Consider the following 10,156-nt stretch of genomic DNA (forward strand, 5'->3'; position numbering starts at 1 on the left):
ACATCCCACAACTAGAAGGACATGCAACTAAGATATACAACTGTGTACAGGGGGAGTTTGGGGAGATAAAGCAGAAAAAAAAAAAAAAGATTGGCAACAGTTGTTAGCCCAGGTGCCAATCCTTAAGATAGAAGGCCTGTTCTAGGAAGGAGCTATCACCATAAATAACTACAGTATAATATGAACTAGGTGTGGTAGACAGGGAGCAACCCAGCAAGGCCCATTTGGTCAAAGTCCTCTCTTTGAGACAAAGTCCACTGGCTCTAGATGGCTCAAAAAACCAAAAAAACATTTGTTTACCAAACATTAACTCTTTTCATCTTCCTATAAATTGCCTCCTTTCCCTTTGAAGGCCCAGACCCCTGCCCACTTCTCCGTAGTCCAGAATGACAAACATACCTCATTTTGCCTGACAGTCCTCAGAATTTTTCATGCTTATGCAAATTCCCCATGCATACGTATTAAACTTTGTTTGATTTTCTCCAGTTAACCTGCCTTACGTCATCCTAGTTATTCGTCCAGGCATAAGAGCCAAAAGGGGAAGGGGGCACCTTTCCCATCCCCCACGAGACTAAGACTACACCTGAGCTGACCTGGCTTCTGTTGACCAGTCCTAATTTGCTTCATGTGCACCAATCAAGTAGGACTGTAGTAATATTCCTAAACTCTCCAACATAAAGAAAATGAAAAGAGGGTGAAATGGAGAATAAGTAATGAGTGGACCTAATGTGGGGCCAGACACCAACTAGAAACACAGAAAATTAATAGATCTTACCCTTACACCATGCTTAAGGTTGCACATTTTCACCTAACCATGTCAATCCTTTATAATATACTGAGCAAAAGCAATCCTTTCAAGATATGCCAAAATGATTCAAGAATCTACTGTTGAGAGAGCCTTACAAAATTTTCCATTGATAAGATGTAGTTATGCCTGAGCCTGTTACACTAAATAAGAATATATAATATGTCTCCATGAACAAGAATATGCATTATCAATAATTCTGCATTCTCTGAGCATTTTGGAATATTTTTTCATAGAGATTACAGTTAAAATACATAAATTCAATCAGTGTGTTTTATCATTTACCCATCTAAATGATAAACGGGGAAAATATATAGGAAAATGCACCCATAATTTTCTGACTTAAGGATAAAATGCAATTAAGAATAACCATTTCAATATCCACAATTAACTTCTTAATTCCAAAACTAAAATAAATTCTATAATCCAAGTTAGAACAGTCTTAAATTCCGAAAGAGTCTGAAATGAATATACAGATCTTGATAATTTGCTGAATTTATTGAAACAATGTTTGGGATATCTTGAAAAAGTTTCACTTTATTTTTAGCCTAATTAGAAATAAACAACTTGATTTATTCTCTGTGAAAAGAAATAGAGAGGGCTTTGTTTGTTATATAGGAAAAATTAACTTTTATTCAACAAACATCAAAGTCATGTTTCCTTTATGCACGTAGGGCAAAATATTTAAATGCAATCTGTGCCTCTCACTACATAAGTGCCACACTGACAGATTCGGTTTAGTTTTAAGATCTGCTCTGGCACTGACAGAATGTTAAGCATTTCATTGCTATAGATCTGCACCATTTTAATTTAAAATTTTTTTTTCTAATAATGAAGTTCCAATAAAATAGCTAGCCAAGTAAATGCCATTTGAGTGTTCAAGACTGATGGATTACATGTAATAATTCTGGTTAACAAGGCACTAAAATGATGAGTGGAGAGACCAAGGAACTGGTGATAGTTTGCTAGGAAGTGCTGATGACTTCTCAAGGGATAAATGCAAGGAGAAGCATCAGGAATCATCAGACTCCACACTTTGTACACAAGGGCACTGACATGTGAAGTCAACATGAGCTGATTTAAGGAGTGGAGAGAAAAACTTCCTTAGGGCACCCATGGAGTTTCTGCACCTACCTTCACCTCTCCCAATTATGGAATCAAAGGTGTCTCTTTCCTTCTGCAGGTGACTGGAGTTGGGTTTAACACACCTGAAAACAGAGGTTTCCTGATCAGAATACAGCTAATGTACCAAATTTAACTTCTTCTAGAGAGCATGGCTTCCTTTTATATTATGTACAAAAACAGACCTTGGGGAGAAACTAAGAAATCTTTTTCTTCCTAGAGTGGTGTAATTAGAACAGAAACGATGGGAGTGTTTTGCATGAATTTCACGTTGATTAAGACCAGGAAACTGATAGCATTGATACCTGCTGATATAAAACTCAATAATGATTTTAATTACAACTCTTAAGGTTTTTGCCTCTTCTAGAAATGAACATGAAAGTAACAAGTCAACATATATAATCTTTCTGTTTAAATCTTAATTACAAAAAGTACCCTGGTATAGTATTTTAGAAACATGAAGAAACACAGGCTTCTGCTAACTCCTTGGCTTGCCTTATTTTGACATCAAATTACATGTAATTCTTCCTGCAAGTGTCTGCATGGGACTCATACAGACAACTGCATTTAGTAATTGCTAGATATTTCTTGTTTTGCATGTGAGGAAGATTGGCCCTGAGCTAAAATCTGTGCCAATCTTCCTCTATTTTATGTGGGATGCCGCCACAGCGTGGCTTGATGAACGGTGTTAGGTTTGCGCCTAGGATCTGAACCTGCGAACCCTGGGCCGCCAAAGCAGAGCGTGTGAACTTAACCACTACATCACCAGGCCAGCCTCCAGATATTTCCTTTTTAATTGAATTTATCACTAAGTTTGAATCTATAGCCGTGGGATAGCATCGAAAGTAGCAGGAAAGTTCACTGACTTGGTTGTTTCCATCTAAAGAAATGCTCCTCAGGCAGCACAGGGTCAGAGCTGCCTGGCCTCATCCTGCAGTATTGATAAGCCAGTTCACTCTGTGCCTATAGTGTTTCCTTATTTGATACTCTCAGCACTAATATTTTTCTTTCTCTTCTCCTCCCCCAACATATTTATTAGATATATTCTATATAACTTTATTTTTCTTTCATTTTAATTATTCTGTCAGAGTCTGCATTTTTAACTGTTCCATTTTTAACAGGGTTGTGAACTGAAAACCAACACTTTTTTTTTCCTCCCCCAAGCCCCAGTGCACAGTTGTATATTCTAGTTGCAGGCCCTTCTAGTTCTTCTACATGAGCCACCACCAAAGCATGGCTACTGACAGACAAGTGGTGTGGTTCCATGCCCAGGAACCAAACCCGGGCTGCCAAAGCAGAGTGTGCCAAACTTTAACCACTAGGCTATCAGGGCTGGCTCTGAAAATCAAAGCTTTTCTTTGTAAAATTTTGCAAAGTTATATATACCAATCAAACTATACATGCTCATAGTTTCTATTTAGAGTTTCATCAATTCTCATCCATCCTCTAGCTTAGAGGAACAATGATCCCATAACCACTGTGATATAATGCTGCTGAACAAGGACCTCAGAAAACCTTCCAGGATTTCAAGGTCAAACAGATCAGTGGTTAGATCTGGCACATTCCATTCACCAGGACACTCGATAAACGATACCCACTGGGAAAGGAGTTTACTGGCATTGCTAGTAGAATGTGGGAGCTACAACCAGTGGCTTTTCTCAACCAGAATATTTGCTGTACTCCATTGTCTTAGTCCCTACATCCTAAAATACATCCTAAAATAGCCTTTTGTCCTTTACTGGGTGTGGTAGGCAGAAGACAAGGAAAGCAGGTGGCCTCTAGATGCTGGAAAAGACAAAGAAACAGATTCTCCCCTGGAGCCTCCAGAAGGAACGTGGCCCTGCCAGCCCTTTGATTTTAGCCCTATAAGATCTTTTAGGGCTGCTGACCTGCAGAACCATAAGATAATAAATGAGTGTTCTTCTGAGTCATGAAGTTTGTAGTAATTTGTTACAACAGCACTAGAAAACTTATATATGGGCATCCTATATTGCACAGCAATAGAGCTGAGCATGTGGCATTTCAAAGAAAGTCCTTTGTGATTTCAATTAGTTAATGTAATTAATTATGCTTTAAATTTAAATTTCGCTGAATGAGATGGTAGGCACAATTGGAGAAGAGATATATGAGTTCCATTAATGTAAACACTATAATATAGATTTCATAATCAGATCCACAAGTTTTTGAACCTGACTTCTCCAACTCCAGTTCCAGTCTTCAAGTGTGAAAACTTATAACCATCTCTCTGCTTTTATTTCTTTGAGTAATTACCTTTTACCACCAAATGATACCTTTCTACTGCTATTTCTCGATTTGTCACTTCTATATAATGATCTCCTGTTATGATACATGAAATCTACTTACATTACAATATCTCGCTCTTATCCCATTATTTTTTATAATTATATCACTATATAGACTTTCTCTATTGGCTACTGTTATGGGTTGAATTGTGTACCCCCAAAATTCACATGGCGGATTCCTAACCCCCATTACCTGAGAAAGTAACCTTATTTGGAGACTGGGTTTTACAGAAGTAATCAAGTTAAAATGAGGTCCTTAAGGTGGGCCCTAATTTAATATGACTGCTGTCCTTAAAAAAAAGAGGAAATTTGGATGTAAGACAGACATGTATAAAGGAAGACGTTGTGAAGGGACACAGGGCCAACGCCACGTGGAGATGAAAACAGAGATAGTAATGTTTCTGCGAGCCAAGGAATGCCAAAGATTGCAGCAAACCACCAGAAGCTGGGTGAGACCCACGGAGCAGGTTCTCTCCCACGGCCCTCAGAAGGAAGCATCCCTGCCAACAGCTCGATCTTGGACTTCTAGCCTTGAGAACTGTGAGACAATAAATCTCTTGTTTAAGCCACCCTCGTTGATGGCACTTCATTAAGGCAGCCAAGAAAACTTAGAGAGTTACGTTTACTACCCGAATTAATATACATTGCAAAAGCAATTTTCTGGCTTTGTTGTATCAGAGGAAAAAGGACACAGGTGTCTGGGTACAGAAGAGGATTTTGGACTTATATTATCCATTGTTTTATCTATTAGGCTGGAACATAGAAGGGATGTCATTTGGCTAAAACAGACACCTACGAAGACTCTCATCCTGCCCTACAGGGCCTCACTCACTTCATTCATTTGGGAGGAAAGACAAGAAAAGCCCAAGCCAAGAGCAGGAAGAGAGGAGGAAAGACTGAGAGTACAGTGGCCTTTCTGTCCCCCACCATCCCTCCCTCTCCCCCACCATCTCCCTTCCCTGGCCAAACCTTTCTAGGATGGCAGTGATCCATAGGTCCCCATTTCCATACCATACCGTTAGACCAGTGGCTCTCAAGTGGGGATGATTTTGCCCTCCCCCAGAGACACACGGCATTATCCAGATGTGTTTTCGGTTGTCACAGGTGGAAGGGTGCTACTAGTATACAGTGGGATATCCAGACCAGGAATGCTGCTAAACACCCTACAGCACCCAGGACAGCCCCTTACAGCAAAGAATCATCTGGCCCCTAATGTCGTTAGTGCCAAGGTTAAGAAATCCCGCGTTAGAGGAGGGAGTAGACTCTCAAAGGAGAGAACGTTCCGCGAGACATTGCCGTATCCTTGCCTGTAATCCATTCTTAGCAGCAGCTCCATCTCGGGGGAGGAGTGAGCGAGTTGGCAAAGAGATTCGACGAGTATATGCATTGGGTTGTCCCTGGAGAGGCCAGCATATAGCTCTGTTTTGACTCTCGTTATGCTATTCTGTTTTGACACTCCTGACAATTTTGAGGGTGCTCCCTTAGGCAGCACACATTATTCTTGTACCCCTAGTTTCTAGCACAGATCTCAGCACAAAGTAGACACTTACCCAACATGTCCTAAATTAATGGAAAGTGTTTCCATTCCTAACACCAACTACCAGAATAAATACTAGTGGTATTTTTTACAGTTGAACATATAGTATCTACATAGTTTTCTGTTACTGCCATCTCCACTTTTCTCTTGGTTAGGAATGGTGGCACCTTTCTCTGAGTCCCTCACTTATAAATCCCTTATAAGATATTGATACATAAAATGAGAGTCCCTGTGAATTTCGTCACTCTTTATATTTTCCTTATGGCCCTTCAGAAATCATTTTTATTTGAATAACAACTCAAATATATTATAAATTTAGAAAGAGTGTCACCATGCTAAATATTTTATATGCATGATTTATTAAGGCCCACAGGGTAACGACAATTCCTATCCCATTTTACACTTGTCCTCCAGGGCAGAGAAGTTAAGATACAGAGCCTGGGGGTTGGGGGGCTGAGTATTCCCACCCAGACAGCCCGCCTCCAGACCCCTTACTCTTCACCAACACTCTATATAATGCCTCCAACCTCGTGCATGAATGAATGAATGCAGTTAGTTTTATGAGGCGGTTATTATTATCTCTGTTTCACAGTGAGGGCTCTGAAATCCAGTGTGGTTAAGCCAGTTGGCCCAGCTCCCCCGAGGAGGAAATGGCAGCCTCAGGATTCAGGTTCTGTTTAACTACAGAGCCCATGGCCCCGTCTCCACGACTCTGCCCTCTCACCCTTTCTAGTTACTGTCTTTGCACAGGTGTTTTTCCTCCTCTAGATGGTAATCTCGAGGAAGAGCACATGCCTTCTCCATTTCTTCTTTCCTCCCATGCTCCTCCCATATTCTCCTTCTGCCCTGGATTTTGCCCACTGACTCGTCATGCTCCCTGCAATGGCGGGCTTTCTGTCTGCCAGAAATCTTAGTGGTCACTATTTCCTCTTTGCCTCCCTGCCTCTGCTTACGGCTCTTTCCTGCCTCCACTGCTTTGCTGCCCCTGTGCCCCACCCCCCCACACAAAGACTGGTCTGGAGAGCTATGGCTCCAGTGTGAGCAGAAGGATGAATGGAGCCAGCTCCCAGGCGTTTTCTTCAGGTGCTTCAACTTGCAACAATTACAGCTATGAACAACTATTGTTCAAAGGCATGAGATCTCTATTCCCAATTTCTTTCGGGGAGACAGTGTTGCCACAGATAATGCTATCATGCCAAATGAAGTGAATTACAATCATTGTTATGACTCTCTGATAAGTGGGCAAAGTTGCCCAAAGACATCTGGAAAAATCTTAAAAGATAGACCAATTAAGTAAGTCCTAATCTGTTGCCTCACATATTTTCACCCAGAGCAGGAGCAAAATTTATTTGTAGAATTGAGCTGAATATTGTTTAAAACATATTTTCTGTCTCCTCCCCAATCAGGTTTTCAGAAAGGACAGAGTAACACCTTTGAAAAGGATCGGCAATAGCTATTTGCAAATAGGAGACGCATAAGAAGAAATGATGGGTGTTCTCTTTTTTAACATCTAAGATGCTAATACCTCAGAGAGCTCTCCTAAGCATTTGGTTTCAACCTATGATTTGCTTTGCCCAGTAGATTCTATTTGATGTTTTGTACTCACCAGTGAAGCACTTTAGACTTCAAACGCACTTCAAAATCGGTTGACTTGAGTCAGAAATCTTTTGCATTCACACAGCATGAGTCACGGCACCTAAAGAAGTCTGCTGGAATACTTCTGAATCCCTTCCACTCAAGGAAAGTTTCTGCAACAACTCTCCTTACGAAACCCTTCAGAATTTTTGCTGAACTTTTAAAAATGACTTTTGAATACATCTCATTCAGCTTTCTATTAAGAATCCCCTCCTTAAATTTTAAGAAATAATTTTCTTAACATAGCCATAGTTGAGCCAAACTTAAATAACAATAACAAAACATTACCCTAAGTCACAGCTCACTCTCATTTAACAGAAATAAACGTCAAGGAAATTGTTCTGTATTTTTGAAGACAATTATAATTATTGAAATTTAATGGACTTTGGGATTCAGTCTTACTGTTCTAAGTACAACATGGAAACTTATGAATTTATATTTTGACTGACATTTGAAATTCTGTCAGTCATTTTCAAGGACAAACATTTGCGAATGCCAAACTTTCTATGAAATTGTAAGTATTTATAAATAAAAATGTGATTATAGCTTGGTAGTCTATAACAGAGGTAGGATTCATTAAACTCTACCTTCTGTAGGCTTTCCTGTTTAATCAGTAACTAATGGCCTGGCCTCAGTCCTCTGCCAGGTTTAATTGGTTGGAATAGATTGACGTGGATTAGGAATAAAGTACCGTTCTGCTTGGGAAAAGCTAGGTCTGCTTTGATCACACTTTCAACTAATATTAAAATTAATTTAAAAAAATACTGGGCAAAAACGCCACAATCCCCTTTTGCAACTTTCAATCAACCAGAAAACCAAACAATTAGAGTTTCTATTTTTTTTAAAGGCAATGCAAATTTCGTTTTTTAACAAGTTATTACCACTGAAAGGTTCCACCTCCCAGCAGCGCCAGCCGCAGCGATCCTTGTTTACCCATGCGCCCAAACAGCCAGTTAGAGAATTCTACGTGTTTACACCAACTGCAAAACAGAATTGGGGAATGTGGAAAATGTTCTAACCTAAGCTGTTTTGTTATAGCCTATGGCAGTAGCATTTATCAGCGACCATGTTCTTTTTCTCATGTTTACTTGGCTTACAACTTTACAAAAATCTGTGAAATACACAAAAAACTTTCCAACACTAAACACAACTTTGTAAACTTCCAGTGTGGCCTTTCTGTCCCTTACAATGTAAACCACCACCTACTTTTTTTCCCTTTTGACCCTAAATAATTTGAAAATATATCCACTTGGTCTTTAGAATATTCTGAAAAGAGAGAAGACCCAGTTTACAGACTCAGACAAGGGGATTGGAAATATTAAACATTTTTCTGGGATGGACCCTGAGTTATGAAATTGTGGCCTTGTGTTGCCAGGGTAGTAGGTGGGGGTCAGAGGTTTTGAGGTACCTGTATTAGTGCTCTTGAGCTGCAATAACAAAATCATCACAGACTGGGCGGCTTAAACAACACACATTCATTTCTCACAGTTCTGGAGGCTGGGAAGTCCCAGGTCAAGATGCTGGCAGATTTGGTTCCTGGTGCGAGCCTTCTTCCAGCTTGCAGATGGCCAATTTCTTGCTGCGTCTTCATATAGCAGACTCTCGCTTCCTCTTCTTATAAAGCCACTAATCCTAGCACAAGGGTCCCGCTCTCATGACTATATCTAATCATCATCACCTCCCAAAGGCCCCACCTCCAAATACATCCCATTGTGAGTTGGGGCTTCAACATATGAGTTGGGGGGAGGGGGGTGGATACAACTCAGTCCATGGCAGCACCTTAGCTTCCCCAGTTCCCAAGTGGAAATCAGGATCTCATGAATGAGAAAAGGATGCCAATGCTTGTTTATAGAGTCTCTGAGGATTCTGGATAAGAAACCTCAGTAGCCGTGGACCTTCATCTTGGATAGAAGACTCTTGGCCACAGGGGTGGGGAAACAAAGCTGCTGCTATTAGGAGAGAGGATCCTACAACGGAGAAGAGTTGGAATCAAGAGTGCAGAATGGGCATCGAGACTTGGAGGATGGGGAAAGCGTAAAGAAAGAAAACCTTCCCGGGGCAATAACACACTTTCTGACATAAAGTAAAGAATGGAGAAGAAAGGGGCTCCGGGTGAGTTGACAGAGAGACAACCATTCAGCAGGAAAGGTAAATCAGAATGAAACTCATGGAAACAAAAATAGGAATTCTGGAGAACAAGCATGATAAAAGGAAACGAAATAGGAGGAACGAAAAAGGGCATGGACACAGAGGCAAGAAATCAGAAGGATGCCGTTCTGAAAATGCAGGTTGGAAAACTGAATGGTTAAGGAGAGGAAGGCAACAGAGAAGCAAGTCAGAGAGTGGGTGGTCAAGAACCGGGTGTCAGACTGGTGGGAAGGGAAGGGGACTGAACGGAAAAGTGGAATGAAAGGTGTTAGTTGTGTGTTACAAACACAATTTGTATCGTCAATGATATTATTGACACCAGGAGCTAGTGGTTTCCTGAAGGCCAAAGAATCAAATCCCTGGTGTTCTCTACACATCACCTCTTGGGCTTATTGACTGGCCAGTGCCCATCTCAAAAGTTTTTTTAGTTTACTAAAAACTGTACAAGTAATGCCAAGTTTGTAGCATCATCTGACCCAACTCACTTTCATGCTCAAGGTCTTTCATTTCTCATTTACTTGTCTTTCTCCTTGATTGCCTCTTTCTTCTGGTTTAAGAGGCACTGCGTGCTCATTACATGCAGCATCTCTCAAGAGCACCTTGGAT

Source organism: Equus quagga, chromosome 10 (assembly GCF_021613505.1).
Source record: "Equus quagga isolate Etosha38 chromosome 10, UCLA_HA_Equagga_1.0, whole genome shotgun sequence".
Taxonomy (NCBI): Eukaryota; Metazoa; Chordata; class Mammalia; order Perissodactyla; family Equidae; genus Equus; species Equus quagga.